This window comes from Staurois parvus, unplaced genomic scaffold (assembly GCF_062004578.1).
Source record: "Staurois parvus isolate SC_StPar_1 unplaced genomic scaffold, SC_StPar_1.0 ptg000826l, whole genome shotgun sequence".
Classification (NCBI taxonomy): domain Eukaryota; kingdom Metazoa; phylum Chordata; class Amphibia; order Anura; family Ranidae; genus Staurois; species Staurois parvus.
In genome coordinates, this window is record NW_028318622.1 from 1,022,531 (window position 1) to 1,037,492 (window position 14,962).

Genomic DNA, 14,962 nt, shown 5'->3' on the forward strand with positions numbered 1-14,962 from the left:
TAGGGGCGATGAGAGGTGAGATAGGGGCGATGAGAGGTGACATAGGGGTGATGAGAGGTGACATAGGGGCGATGAGAGGTGACATAGGGGCGATGAGAGGTGACATAGGGGCGATGAGAGGTGACATGAGTGATGACAGGTGACATAGGGGCGATGAGAGGTGACATAGGAGCGATGAGAGGTGACATAGGGGCGATGAGAGGTGACATGAGTGATGAGAGGTGACATAGGGGCGATGAGAGGTGACATAGGGGTGATGAGAGGTGACATAGGGGCGATGAGAGGTGACATAGGGGCTATGAGAGGTGACATAGGGGCTATGAGAGGTGACATAGGGGTGATGAGAGGTGACATGAGTGATGAGAGGTGACATAGGGGAGATGAGAGGTGACATAGGGGTGATGAGAGGTGACATAGGGGTGATGAGAGGTGACATGAGTGATGAGAGGTGACATAGGGGCGATGAGAGGTGACATAGGGGAGATGAGAGGTGACATAGGGGTGATGAGAGGTGACATAGGGGCGATGAGAGGTGACATGAGTGATGAGAGGTGACATAGGGGCGATGAGAGGTGACATAGGGGCGATGAGAGGTGACATAGGGGCGATGAGAGGTGACATAGGGGCGATGAGAGGTGACATAGGGGCGATGAGAGGTGACATGAGTGATGAGAGGTGACATAGGGGCGATGAGAGGTGACATAGGGGTGATGAGAGGTGACATAGGGGCGATGAGAGGTGACATGAGTGATGAGAGGTGACATAGGGGCGATGAGGGGTGACATAGGGGCGATGAGAGGTGACATAGGGGCGATGAGAGGTGACATAGGGGTGATGAGAGGTGACATAGGGGCGATGAGAGGTGACATAGGGGCGATGAGAGGTGACATGAGTGATGACAGGTGACATAGGGGCGATGAGAGGTGACATAGGAGCGATGAGAGGTGACATAGGGGCGATGAGAGGTGACATGAGTGATGAGAGGTGACATAGGGGCTAGGAGAGGTGACATAGGTGCGATGAGAGGTGACATAGGGGCGATGAGAGGTGACATAGGGGCGATGAGAGGTGACATAGGGGTCATGAGTGGTGACATAGGGGTCATGAGAGGTGACATAGGGGCGATGAGAGGTGACATTAGTGATGAGAGGTGACATAGGGGCGATGAGAGGTGACATGAGTGCTGAGAGGGGACATAGGGGCGATGAGAGGTGACATGAGTGATGAGAGGTGACATAGGGGCGATGAGAGGTGACATAGGGGCGATGAGAGGTGACATGAGTGATGAGAGGTGACATAGGGGTGATGAGAGGTGACATAGGGGTCATGAGAGGTGACATAGGGGCGATGAGAGGTGACATAGGGGCGATGAGAGGTGACATAGGGGCGATGAGAGGTGACATAGCGGCGATGAGAGGTGACATGAGTGATGAGAGGTGACATACGGGTGATGAGAGGTGACATAGGGGTGATGAGAAGTGACATAGGGGTGATGAGAGGTGACATAGGGGTGATGAGAGGTGACAGAGGGGTGATGAGAGGTGACATAGGGGTGATGAGAAGTGACATAGGGGTGATGAGAGGTGACATAGGGGTGATGAGAGGTGACATGAGTGATGAGAGGTGACATAAGGGCGATGAGAGGTGACATAGGCGCGATGAGAGGTGACATAGGGGCGATGAGAGGTGACATAGGGGTGATGAGAGGTGACATACGGGCGATGAGAGGTGACATAGGGGCGATGAGAGGTGACATAGGGGTGATGAGAGGTGACATACGGGCGATGAGAGGTGACATAGGAGTGATGAGAGGTGACATAGGGGTGATGAGAGGTGACATAGGGGTGATGAGAGGTGACATAGGGGTGATGAGAGGTGACATAGGGGTGATGAAGGGTGACATAGGGGCGATGAGAGGTGACATAGGGGCGATTAGAGGTGACATAGGGGTCATGAGAGGTGACATAGGGGTGATGAAGGGTGACATAGGGGCGATGAGAGGTGACATAGGGGTGATGAGAGGTGACATGGGGCGATTAGAGGTGACATAGGGGTCATGAGAGGTGACATAGGGGTGATGAAGGGTGACATAGGGGTGATGAGAGGTGACATAGGGGTGATGAGAGGTGACATAGGGGCGATGAGAGGTGACATAGGGGTGATGAGAGGTGACATGAGTGATGACAGGTGACATAGGGGTCATGAGAGATGACATAGGGGCGATGAGAGGTGACATAGGAGTGATGAGAGGTGACATAGGGGTCATGAAAGGTGACATAGGGGCGATGAGAGGTGACATAGGGGCGATGAGAGGTGACATAGGGGCGATGAGAGGTGACATAGGGGTCATGAGAGGTGACATAGGGGCGATGAGAGGTGACATAGGGGCGATGAGAGGTGACATAGCGGCGATGAGAGGTGACATGAGTGATGAGAGGTGACATAGGGGCGATGAGAGGTGACATAGGGGTGATGAGAGGTGACATAGGTGCGATGAGAGGTGACATAGGGGTGATGAGAGGTGACATAGGAGTGATGAGAGGTGACATAGGAGTGATGAGTGGTGACATAGGGGCGATGAGAGGTGACATAGGAGTGATGAGAGGTGACATAGGGGCGATGAGAGGTGACATAGGGGCGGTGAGAGGTGACATAGGGGCGATGAGAGGTGACATAGGGGTGATGAGAGGTGACATAAGGGCGATGAGAGGTGACATAGGGGTGATGAGAGGTGACATAGGGGTCATGAGAGGTGACATAAGGGCGATGAGAGGTGACATAGGGGTCATGAGAGGTGACATAGGGGCGATTAGAGGTGACATAGGGGTGATGAGAGGTGACATAGGGGCGATGAGAGGTGACATAGGGTCGAAGAGAGGTGACATAGGGGTGATGAGAGGTGACATAGGGGCGATGAGATGTGACATAGGGGCGGTGAGAGGTGACATGAGTCATGAGAGGTGACATAGGGGCGATGAGAGGTGACATAGGGGCGATGAGAGGTGACATGAGTCATGAGAGGTGACATAGGGGCGATGAGAGGTGACATAGGGGCGATGAGAGGTGACATAGGGGCGATGAGAGGTGACTTATGTGCGATGAGAGGTGACATAGGGGTCATGAGAGGTGACATAGGGGCGATGAGAGGTGACATAGGGGCGATGAGGGGTGACATAGGGGCGATGAGAGGTGACATAGGGGCGATGAGAGGTGACATGAGTGATGAGAGGTGACATAGGGGCGATGAGAGGTGACATAGGGGCGATGAGAGGTGACATGAGTGATGACAGGTGACATAGGGGCGATGAGAGGTGACATAGGGGTGATGAGAGGTGACATAGGGGCGATGAGAGGTGACATGAGTGATGAGAGGTGACATAGGGGCGATGAGGGGTGACATAGGGGCGATGAGAGGTGACATAGGGGCGATGAGAGGTGACATAGGGGTGATGAGAGGTGACATAGGGGCGATGAGAGGTGACATAGGGGCGATGAGAGGTGACATAGGGGCGATGAGAGGTGACATGAGTGATGAGAGGTGACATAGGGGCGATGAGAGGTGACATAGGGGCTATGAGAGGTGACATAGGGGCTATGAGAGGTGACATAGGGGTGATGAGAGGTGACATGAGTGATGAGAGGTGACATAGGGGAGATGAGAGGTGACATAGGGGTGATGAGAGGTGACATAGGGGTGATGAGAGGTGACATGAATGATGAGAGGTGACATAGGGGCGATGAGAGGTGACATAGGGGAGATGAGAGGTGACATAGGGGTGATGAGAGGTGACATAGGGGCGATGAGAGGTGACATGAGTGATGAGAGGTGACATAGGGGCGATGAGAGGTGACATAGGGGCGATGAGAGGTGACATAGGGGCGATGAGGGGTGACATAGGGGCGATGAGAGGTGACATAGGGGCGATGAGAGGTGACATAGGGGCGATGAGAGGTGACATGAGTGATGAGAGGTGACATAGGGGCGATGAGAGGTGACATAGGGGCGATGAGAGGTGACATGAGTGATGACAGGTGACATAGGGGCGATGAGAGGTGACATAGGGGTGATGAGAGGTGACATAGGGGCGATGAGAGGTGACATGAGTGATGAGAGGTGACATAGGGGCGATGAGGGGTGACATAGGGGCGATGAGAGGTGACATAGGGGCGATGAGAGGTGACATAGGGGTGATGAGAGGTGACATAGGGGCGATGAGAGGTGACATAGGGGCGATGAGAGGTGACATAGGGGCGATGAGAGGTGACATGAGTGATGACAGGTGACATAGGGGCGATGAGAGGTGACATAGGAGCGATGAGAGGTGACATAGGGGCGATGAGAGGTGACATGAGTGATGAGAGGTGACATAGGGGCGATGAGAGGTGACATAGGGGCTAGGAGAGGTGACATGAGTGATGAGAGGTGACATGGGGGTGATGAGAGGTGACATGAGTGATGAGAGGTGACATAGGGGCTATGAGAGGTGACATGAGTGATGAGAGGTGACATGGGGGTGATGAGAGGTGACATAGGGGCGATGAGAGGTGACATAGGGGTGATGAGAGGTGACATAGGGGCGATGAGAGGTGACATAGGGGCGATGAGAGGTGACATAGGGGCGATGAGAGGTGACATAGGGGTCATGAGAGGTGACATAGGGGTGATGAGAGGTGACATAGGGGTCATGAGAGGTGACATAGGGGCGATGAGAGGTGACATGAGTGATGAGAGGTGACATAGGGGCGATGAGAGGTGACATGAGTGATGAGAGGTGACATAGGGACGATGAGAGGTGACATAGGGGTGATGAGAGGTGACATAGGGGCGATGAGAGGTAACATGAGTGATGAGAGGTGACATAGGGGTGATGAGAGGTGACATAGGGGCGATGAGGTGTGACATAGGGGCGATGAGAGGTGACATAGGGGCGATGAGAGGTGACATAGGGGTGATGAGAGGTGACATGAGTGATGAGAGGTGACATAGGGGTGATGAGAGGTGACATGAGTGATGACAGGTGACAAAGGGGTGATTAGAGGTGACATAAGGGCGATGAGAGGTGACATAGGGGTCATGAGAGGTGACATAGGGGTCATGAGAGGTGACATAGGGGCGATGAGAGGTGACATAGGGGTCATGAGAGGTGACAAAGGGGCGATAAGAGGTGACATAGGGGTGATGAGAGGTAACATAGGGGCGATGAGAGGTGAGATAGGGGCGATGAGAGGTGACATAGGGGTGATGAGAGGTGACTTAGGGGCGGAGAGGTGACATAGGGGTCATGAGAGGTGACATAGGGGTCATGAGAGGTGACATAGGGGTGATGAGAGGTGACATAGGGGCGATGAGAGGTGACATAGGGGTGATGAGAGGTGACATAGGGGCGATGAGAGGTCACATAGGGGTGATGAGAGGTGACATAGGGGTTGTGACAGGTGACATAGGGGTGATGAGAGGTGACATAGGGGTGAATTAAGTTTACATAGGGCCGATGAGTGGTGACATAATGGTCATGACAGGTGACATACAGGCGATGAGTGATGAGATAGGGGCGATTAGAGGTGACATAGGGGTCATGAGAGGTGACTTAGGGGCGGAGAGGTGACAAAGGGGCGATAAGAGGTTACATAGGGGTGATGAGGGGTGACATAGCTGTGATGAGAGGTAACATCGGGGCGATGAGAGGTGACATAGGGGTGAATTAAGTTTACATAGGGCCGATGAGTGGTGACATAGGGGTCATGAGAGGTGACATAGGGGTCATGAGAGGTGACATAGGGGTCATGAGAGGTGACATAGGGGCGATGAGAGGTGACATAGGGGTCATGAAAGGTGACTTAGGGGGCGGAGAGGTGACATAGGGGTCATGAGAGATGACTTCAGGGCGGAGAGGTGACATAGGGGTCAAGGGGTCATGAGAGATGACATATGGGTCCTGAGAGGTGACATAGTGGCGATGAGAGGTGACATAGGGGCGATGAGAGGTCACATAGGGGCGATGAGAGGTGACATAGGGGTCATGACAGGTGACATGCAGGCGGTGAGTGATGAGTTAGGGGCGAATAGAGTTGACATAGGGGCGATGAGAGGTGACATAGGGGCGATGAGAGGTGACATGGGGGCGATGAATGATGAGATCCTGGCGATGAGAGGTGACATAAGGACGATAAGAGGTGACATAGGGGTGATGAGGGGTGACATAGGGATGATGAGTGGTGAGATAGGGGCGATGAGAAGTGACATAGGCGTCATGAGAGGTGACATGGAGGTCATGAGAGGTGACACAGGCGATGTTGGGTGACATAGGGGTCATGAGAGGTAACATAGGGGCGATGAGAGGTGACATAGGGGCGATGAAAGGTGACATAGGGGCGATGAAAGGTGACATAGGGGCGATGAGAGGTGACATAGGGGCGATGAGAGGTGACATAGGGGCAAGGAGAGGTGACATAGGGGCGAGGAGAGATAAGTGACATAAGAGGTGACATAGGGGCGATGAGAGGTGACATAGTGGCGATGAGAGGTGACATAGGGGCGATGAGAGGTGACATGAGTGATGAGAGGTGACATAGGGGCGATGAGAGGTGACATAGGGGCGACGATAGGTGTCTTAGGGGCAAGGAGAGGTGACATAGGGGCGAGGAGAGATAAGTGCCATAAGAGGTGACATAGGGGCGATGAGAGGTGACATAGGGGTGATGAGAGGTGACATAGGGGCAATGAGAGGTGACATAGGGGCGATGAGAGGTGACATGGGGGTGATGAGAGATGACATAGGGGCAATGAGAGGTGGACTACAAATCAATAGGTCGTCCCAGTAGTTCCTCCACATATTGTAGGAAGACCGAACCATTGGGAGGGGTCCAGGACCTCAGTGTGGTCTGGAGGGTAAGTGAGTAGACTGCAGATGAATATACATAGTCCCGGGGCATTCTACACCTGGTCATCTGGCGATTTTCAGAATATAGATGCAAATAGCGCTCCTCGTCTGCTGGTCCATGGGAATCGAAAAAAATGCATTTGTTAAATCAATCACTGTAAAATATTCTGCATCGGATGGAATGGAGGTGAGGAGTGATGGCACATCAGGCACTATTGGAACCACCAAATTATTTATGGCCCTCAAATCTTGTACAAACCTGTAAGAGTCATTCATCTTCTTTACAGGATTGATAGGTGTGTTGTAAGGAGAAACCGTTTCTTCTATATTACCCGTCTCTAAAAATCTTTCTACTAGAGGAGCAATCCCTTCCTCTTTTTTCCAGAGACCTATTAAGTAATAGACTTTCCAACACGCCTCGACTACTGCAACTCCCTCCTCACTGGCCTACCCCAGTGCAGGCTCTCCCCGCTTCAGACCATCCTGAACTCAGCGGCTAGACTCATCCACCTCACCAACCGCTCCACCTTTGCCACCCCCCTCTGCCTATCCCTCCACTGGCTCCACCCCCCTCTGCCTATCCCTCCACTGGCTCCACCCCCCTCTGCCTATCCCTCCACTGGCTCCCTATTGCCCAACGCATCAAATTCAAACTACTCACTCTGACCTACAAAGCCATTCACAACACTGCCCCTAACTACCTCACCAACCTGATTCCCAGGTACCACCCTACCCGTACCCTTCGCTCTTCACAGGACCTCCTTCTATCTTGCTCCCTGGTCTCCTCCTCCCACGCACAACTACAAGATTCTTTAGGTCCTTGACCAGACAGAGACCCGCAGAGGAGAGACCCTTTCCCAAATGGAATCTGACCACGGTACTTAGGGTGCTGACAGGCTCCCCATTTGAACCTCTGGATTCGAGCTCCCAAAGGTCTCTGACTCTCAAGACGGTCTTCCTTGTAGCAATTACAAGGAGAGTGAGTGAATTAGAAGCTGTCAATTAGAGCCGCCTTCTTTCAGGTATTTGCAGATAGGTTACATTTAGGACGGACCTGGCCTTTGTACCCAAGGTGGCCCCAAGATTTCATCGAGGTCAGGATATTACTTTACCTTCTTTTTCTTCTAACCCCTCACGTGACCAGGAAAGGAAGTTTCACACGCTGGACCTGAGAAGATGTGTTCTCCTTTATTTAGAGAAAACTAAAGAGATCCGGAAGTCGGATTCGTTTTTGTTTCTTTTTCAGGCGTAAGGAAGGGCTATAAGGCCTCCAGATGCACTTTAGTTAGGTCAGTGTTTCTCAATTCCAGTCCTCATGGACCCCCAACAGGTCATGTTTTCAGGATTTCCATTATTTTGCACAGGTGATTTGATCAGTTTCACTGCCTTAGTAATTACCACAGCTGTTTCATCTGAGGGAAATCCTGAAAACATGACCTGTTGGCGGTCCATGAGGATTGGAGTTGAGAAACACTGAGTTAGGTGACTAAGACTAGCAATCGGCCGAGGGCCTGGAGGTCCCGGAGGGCATCATGGCGCACTCTACCCATACCATGGCGGCCACACATGCTGAGCTGGCCGGTGCTCCCCCGGGACAGATCTGTAGAGCTGTGACTTGGTCCAGTTACGGCACCTTTTGTAAAACATTATGACCCGTTTCGTGTATGATGACCCGTTTCAGGCTCCATGCGCATGGTGGGGGGGGGGGGTTTAATAATGCTGGTAACATTAGCTGTCTAAAGTCACGTTAAAGATGTGTTTGCATTTGCGGTTTTTAGAGTTTTTTTATTTTTTACCACAAAATAAAAAAACATTTTACCCCCTTCCTCTCTCCAGGCCAATTTTCAGCTTTCAGCACTATCACACTTTGAATGACAATTGCGCGGTCATGCAACACTGTACCCATATAAATTTTTTATCATTTTTTTGAGACACATAAAGCTTTATTTTGGTGGTATTTATTCCTCGCTGGGAGTTTATTACGTCTTCTTGCAGAACACTTATTGTTATCTCACATATATTCTTATTATAGCCAAATTTGCCACGCTAACTCCTCCCACAGTTTTTACACTACAAAGACAAGTAATATATCAAAATGTGCGGATTGTTCCCGATCGGATTGCTATTACTTTGTGGAACGTTTTGCCGAATGGTTCACGAAATATCGCGGTTTTTGTGGTGAAATTTTCCGATAGGAATGAATGGTGCAACTAGAGTGAGAACTTACAAAGCTACAGTGTGGAAGGAAAAATCAGAACATGATTTGTAAACTGCCATCACTCTGTCATTCTCCAGCCCACCTACACATATCTTATATCAAAACGTTCAGCTAACCCTGCTGTCACTAAAAATGTTCACGGCTAAGCCATAGTCCTGATAGTTTTCACAATATGACCATTTGTTTGCAACTCACCCCTCCCATTGACTTTCATTGAAACGCCACTCACAACCACCTGAAATTTTAAGGGACATTTTTAAACTGCGACTGTGCCTTCATTTTTATTATTTCAGAGACATACTATACATCAAAATGTAGGTCTGGTTCTTGTGATTCTCACAATATAAAGCTCTTTACAGTAGCATTTATACTTTTAAAACTATAAGTGTTTGAAGATGGCAATCGCAAGTGAAGTTGGCAAGTTGGAGCAGTTTGTTTACAAAAGCCCTTCTCACCTTCCTGACTGAGTGAGTTGCTATAGCAACCAAAGATGACTCACAGGCAGCTGAGTCACACAGGCTAGACCAGCAATGGGCAAACTACGGCCCGGCGGACCTTTTAATCCGGCCCGTGGAGTGTGATTCATGGGCTTTCAGGATGTGTGTAGGCGGGGCAGCGTGATGAACGTGAGGGGAGCTAGGCTCCTCTCACAGTCCGCCCTGAAGACCGGAACGGCGCGGGGACACGGCGAGAGGAACGCGCGGAGCAAAGGTAAGTGAATTGACACAGGGGGGACTTGGCTTACTACTTGGGGGGGAATAGTACTATGGGGGATGAAATACTATATGAGGGATGAATATGGGGAATGAATTAATATGGGGGATGAATATGGGGAATGAATTACTATAGGGGGGATGAATTACTATAGGGGATGAATATGGGGAATGAATTACTATAGGGGGGATGAATTACTATGGGGGATTAATTACTATATGGGGGATGAATTACTATAGGGGGGATGAATTACTATAGGGGGGATGAATTACTATGGGGGATTAATTACTATATGGGGGATGAATTACTATATGGGGGATGAATTACTATATTGGGGATGAATTACTATATGGGGGATGAATTACTATATGGGGGATGAATTACTATGGGGGATGAATTACTATGGGGGATGAATTACTATATGGGGGATGAATTACTATGGGGGATGAATTACTATATGGGGGATGAATTACTATGGGGGATGAATTACTATATGGGGGATGAATTACTATATGGGGGGATGAATTACTATGCGGGATGAATTACTATATGGGGGATGAATTACTATGGGGGATGAATTACTATATGGGGGATGAATTACTATGGGGGATGAATTACTATATGGGGGATGAATTACTATATGGGGGATGAATTACTATATGGGGGATGAATTACTATAGGGGGGATGAATTACTATGGGGGGGATGAATTACTATATGGGGGATTAATTACTATGCTTACTATGGGGGAATATTACTATACTTACTATGGATGACACATACACATCATTCATCTACTCTTGGTGCGGCCCCCGGGTCCAATATATGAACCCATTGCGGCCCTCAAGTCAAAAAGTTTGCCCACCCCTGGGCTAGATTGTGAGCTGCAAAATAAAAGTTGAATTGCATTTCTCCCTCTATCAGGCATGCCATGTGCACTGCTTACATTTCATCAATCATTTGGTTAGGGTTCGATGCAAGAACACTTCACACAATTTCCCCAGAAATTGTAGATTTTCTAGTTTTTTTTGCTATGTAAATTAAAAAGTCCAAAAATTTTGAAAAAAAGTGTTTTTCTTATAAAAGTTTGCAAAAAAATAATATTTCATCATAAATCTCGGCCAAAATTTGTTCCGTTATATTTTTAGTAAAAAAAAATAACCCAAATTAGTTTATAACCAAAATTTATAATTTTTAAACATTTTGTTTTTTACATTTTTTTTTTAACCAATTCAATACTGGGCAATTTTACACCTTCCCCCCCAGGCCAGTTTTCAGGTTTCAGCGCTCTCACACTTTGAATGACAATTGCGCGGTCATACAACATTGTACCCAAACTAAAATGTTATCATTTTCTTCACACAACTAGAGCTTTCTTTTGGTGGTATTTAATCGCCGCTGGGGTTTTTATTTTTTGCTAAATTAACAAAAAAACACGTTTTTCTTTCTTTCTGTTATAAAAGTTTGCAAATAAATAATTGTTCTTCATAAATTTAGGCCGAGATGTATTCTGCTCCATGTCTTTGGGGAAAATAACCCAAATTAGGATGTATTATTTAGTTTGTAGGAAAGTTATAGAATTCACAAACTATGGTATAGATCTGAATATTGATCAATCCTGAAGTACTGACAGCCAATCTCATTTCTTGAGGTCCAAGAATGTCAGAACAGTACAGATATCCCCCAAATATCAGAACAGTACAGATATCCCCCAAATGTCAGGACGGTACAGATATCCCCCAAATGTCAGAATAGTACAGATATCCCCCAAATGTCAGAACAGTACAGATATCCCCCCAAATGTCAGGACAGTACAGATATCCCCCCAAATGTCAGGACAGTACAGATATCCCCCAAATGTCAGGACAGTACAGATATCCCCCAAATGTCAGGACGGCACAGATATCCCCCAAATGTCAGGACGGTACAGATATCCCCCAAATGTCAGAACAGTACAGATATCCCCCCAAATGTCAGGACAGTACAGATATCCCCCCAAATGTCAGGACAGTACAGATATCCCCCAAATGTCAGGACCGTACAGATATCCCCCAAATGTCAGGACGGTACAGATATCCCCCAAATGTCAGGACGGTACAGATATCCCCCAAATGTCAGGACAGTACAGATATCCCCCAAATGACCCCTTTTTGCAGAGTAGACAGTCCGACGTACTTCATAAGAGAAATGGCGAGTTTTTTGAAGTTGTATTTTTTTTGTCATAATTTTTTGTAAAACTAAAAAATTAAAACAATTATTTTCACTATTTTTCTTTTACATCCTGTCACCAGTGCAGTACGGCGTCATCATATAACTGGCATGGCGGTGATCAGGGACACTGACTGGTGACAGTATGAAAAAAAAAAATTATATTTTTTTTTATTTGTTTTATTATTTTTTATTAAATTTTTTTTTCTTTTTTTTTAAGATTTTTTTTTCATATTTCACTATGACCAAAGTAGTACAATGTACTACTTTGGGGAAGTGATCAGTATTTTTTTTTTTTTTACACAATTTGCTTATAGGAAAGAATTACTTTGCTATAAGCAAGCATTTACCTGAATGACATCGATTCATTCAGGGTTTTTTTTTTTTTTTTTTTGTGCTTAGCTGTGATTTGGCCACAGCTAATCACATGACATGTGCATGTGATCGCTGTGACCATTCACAGCTAGGCAGTAGTATACAATGGATGGCATGAATGAATGATCCATTGTATTCAACTGTCATGTGATCTGCTGGGATTGGTCACAACAGGTCACATGGTACCAGCAACGGGGCCGATACTCAGATCTGTCACCAGCCGTGTCCGAAGTACACGGCCGGTGACAGATGGCGCCGCTCTGCAGGAGCGCAATCTGCGCATGTGTGGGAGGACGCCATATGACGTCCACCCGGAACGCTGATGACATTTGCTGCCCGCCATTCGGCCATAGGGCGGGCGGCAAATGGTTACATTTTTTTATATATATATATATTTTTTTTTACATACTGTCACCCTAGCAGTAGTGTCACCATGGTGACACTGTACTACTTGTGGGTGGTGATGAAGATTTTTTTTTTACACTGATTGCTTTTACACCCATAAAGGCTGTAAGAGGAATCATTTCTCCTCTGTGGCTGCATTCTTGCAGCCATTGAGAACTACTGAGTGAGCTGTGATTGGTCACAGCCTGTCACATGGTACAAGGCTGTTGTGAATGGCCCTGTACCATGTGACCTCTGTGATCATTCTGTGACATCTTGCTTACTACTCTGCATGTGATCACTGATTGGCCAATCAGTGATCACATGATCCGGACCTCGTACAGAGGTCCCGTATGACGATCGGTGTTCCACTGTGTCCGGAGGAAGCACAAGCAGGGTGCGGGGAGGCCGTTTATAAACGGCCACCTGACCCTGCACTGCCACCATCCGGCCGTTTATATACAATGGGGGACGGGAGGTGGTTAAGTCAAATAAGTCCAGAAGCGCTTGTTTTTTATAACCAAAAGTGAAAAATGTAGTTATTTTACGAAATTTTTGGTCTTTGTTTTTATAGAGCAAAACATAAAAAAATGCCGAGGCGATCCACACCACCAAAAGAAAGCTCCATTTGTGTGAAGAAAAGGACACAAATGTTCGGGTGCAGCGTTGCACGACCGTGCAATTACCAGATGAAATAGCGCAGTGCTGAACAGCAAAAAATGGCCTGGTTTGGGGGGGGGGGTAAAACCTCTGGAGGGGGAGGAGTTAAGGCCCCCGTAACCACTTCCAGGTCCTGGTGTCACTTTCCTGGACCAGGGAATAAGCTGATGGAGGGCAGGAGAGACTTCGGGGGCCTAACAGACCCCTAATGTCTCATTAAAGAGAACCTGTCACTGCAAGAAGTATCACTTTAGGGGACTTCTGGTCCCTTTATGTGATAAAAATGGAGCCACAGGGCACTCTGAAGAGCGATCTTCCTCCTCACACCGCCTTCTGTTCGATTTCATCACACAATATATGCCCCGTGTATACTACAATAGAATCGTTGTGCGCCAATAAAGCGTTCGGGTTTGGCTTGAAGGAAAAGGACCCCCCTCCCCACATTTCCAGCTGGGGGCCACGAGGCCCAGACTGCATGACACGGTTTTGGGGGTTCCGGCCTCCTCTGTCACCCTGATCCTAAATATGACAACAAAGGCCTGTGTAGTAATGATCAGGAAATGGTTATTTGTCATGGCAGCCATTTTTATTATGGGCAGGTGAACCCATCTCCCTTCACTTCCTGGAACTCTGCCTCTCCCTTCTGACAGGAAGTTCCCAGGATGCATCTGTGAGGCCAATGCCAGGAAGTGTGAGGAGAAGTGAACCCAGGGAGCTCTGTGGAGGGAAAAGTCCACCTCACAGCCGAACCGAACCCATCGATTGGACTTCCCTGACGGCTCACCGTGATTGGTCACTGCCTCAGCAGCTTGTGAACTGTCCTTCCACTGGCTGGTGACATCACCATGGCAACGACAGCTGAACAGGTAAGGGATGGGGGGGGGGGGGGGTTGTGTGATGAAGTGGAACTGAACCTTTGTGTCTTCTACAGACAAGGAAGCCGCCATCTTAGCCTCTGATTGATCTGCTGTTGCCATGGTGATGACACCGGCCTGACACTTGGGATGTTCTGGGAAAAATGATCAATTGATTTTATCAACTTTCCAATTCTCCGCCCCCAGACCTGCATTTCTCCGCCCCCAGACCTGCATTTCTCCGCCCCAAGACCTACATTTCTCCGCCCCCACACCTGCATTTCTCCGCCCCCACACCTGCATTTCTCCGCCCCCACACCTGCATTTCTAGCTGGCAGGACATCAGCCCTATACAAGGACGGCCATGACTGACTGTGAGGTACTGTAAAGGGGGGCAGTATTATGTATGAGGTGGGGGCGGGGGGGGCAGTATTATGTGTGAGGAGGGGGCGGGGGGGCAGTATTATGTGTGAGGAGGGGGTGGGGGGGCAGTATTATGTGTGAGGAGGGGGCGGGGGGGGGCAGTATTATGTGTGAGGAGGGGGCGGGGGGCAGTATTATGTGTGAGGAGGGGGCGGGGGGGGGCAGTATTATGTGTGAGGAGGGGGCGGGGGGACAGTATTCTGTGTGAGGAGGGGACGGGGGGCAGTATTTCGTGTGAGGAGGGGG

The 14,962-nt window shown here is 48.8% G+C and overlaps 1 long non-coding RNA gene across 6 annotated transcripts in view; it reads left to right on the forward strand.

Annotated features, from left to right (window-relative positions):
• LOC149443917 (uncharacterized) overlaps window positions 1-14,962 on the forward strand; it is a 496,075-nt gene that overhangs the window by 346,647 nt on the left and 134,466 nt on the right. For 5 of the 6 annotated variants that reach the window (XR_016306595.1, XR_016306593.1, XR_016306592.1 and 2 more), the window contains one exon: window positions 14,090-14,305. This is a non-coding gene — a long non-coding RNA (uncharacterized LOC149443917). Of the gene's footprint in view, window positions 1-14,089; window positions 14,306-14,370; window positions 14,673-14,962 lie in introns of all 6 variants that reach the window. The other variant, XR_016306594.1, reaches the window with a different exon arrangement.